Source organism: Protobothrops mucrosquamatus, unplaced genomic scaffold, assembly GCF_001527695.2.
Source record: "Protobothrops mucrosquamatus isolate PMUCROS unplaced genomic scaffold, P.Mucros_1.0 scaffold_132, whole genome shotgun sequence".
NCBI classification, from domain to species: domain Eukaryota; kingdom Metazoa; phylum Chordata; class Lepidosauria; order Squamata; family Viperidae; genus Protobothrops; species Protobothrops mucrosquamatus.
Genome location: NW_015386208.1, coordinates 244552 through 246115, shown reverse-complemented (window position 1 = coordinate 246115; position 1564 = coordinate 244552).

Here is a 1564-nt window from a genome sequence, read left to right as displayed (position 1 = left end):
ATCTCCTGCTATTCTAACTCTGATGACGCTGGCAGTTTTTGGCCGGACGAAAGCTTAGGACTTTTTCAACCACAGATTTGTTTATATTAAACAGGCTGGTTTATTTTATCCTGGTGTTCGTTTTTTCTTTTATTTGTTATTTTGTTAATAACAGTTGCATATATGATTTTTTCCCAATATTCCTAGAAATAATGATCACATCAATATAATAATTCTTTTCTATCTAATCATTCTGGTTGCCTCATCTTATATCCTATTACAGTCCTTATTTAGATTTGTTTCTCCCATAAAGTTCAAAGTATTCTTGCTGGTTAAGATTTTCTCAACAGTTAATTACATTTAAAGATTTAAATCCATTTTTCCCATATAAACCATGTCAACACTTTTACATTTCTTAAAGAATAGGTAAAAACAGTAAACAAAAGGAAAAGAGAGCAAGAGTAAAGAAACATAAAAAGTAAAATACTACTTAAAATATATATTCCTCCTAAGCTAATATATATATACATTCCCAAAAATTCTTATTCTTTTTAACCATAATTAAAAATATATTTAATCTTTAAATATTCCATTTAATGTGTCTAGTCATCTAATCCTTTAACTCTTATTCAAAACATTTTTCCTTTTTTATACATTATAATTTCCCTAAATTCAAACACATTTAATTATCTAAAACATTCCCCTCATCTAAGCCATTTCAACAGTATTATATTACTTATATCAAGAAATAAAATAAAAAGGGAGGGGGGAAGCATACAGTATTATTTAAGGAATTCATCCCACTTAGAATGACATTTGTATTCAGAATCTTTTCTATTTCTTTAACCAAATTCAAACAAATGTTTCTTTTTTAAATATTCTTTATGGTAGATCCCATCATCTATTTTCTTAATTTTCACTTTGATCTTTTTCCTTTGACCAGTATCTTTCTTGATCAATGTGTTTTGCTGAATCAAAAATGAACTAAGGCTTGTGACCAAAGTCAAAAATAACAAAAAAGCTTCAACATGTAAAAAAAAAAAAGAAAAAAGTGAAGGAAATGATTGGTCCATTAGTGGGTGAAAGTGGCAAGAAGGTGACAAGCAACAGGGAGAAAGCAGAACTATTTAACTCGTTTTTTGCATCTGTCTTTACACAAAGGGAAAAAACAGACCAACCTATCAAAAATAGGGCCATAAAAAACAGTATAGAAACACAAGTTAAGATAGGCAAGAAAATGATAAGTGAGCACCTGTCCAGCCTAGATAAGTTCAAATCACCAGGACCAGATGGATTACACCCCAAGGTTCTCAAGGAACTGGCAGATGTGATCTCAGAACCATTGAACTATATTTTTCAAAGATCTTGGAGCACTGGCAACTACCAGAGGACTGGAAAAGAGCTGATCTAGTTCCCATCTTCAAAAAAGGAAAAAAATGGATCCAGGAAATTACAGACCTATCAGCCTGACCTCAATACCTGGGAAGATCCTGGAAAAGATAATCAAACAACGAATCAGCGAACACCTACAGGCAAACAAAGTCATTACTAAAAGCCAACATGGGTTTGTCAAAAACAGATCATG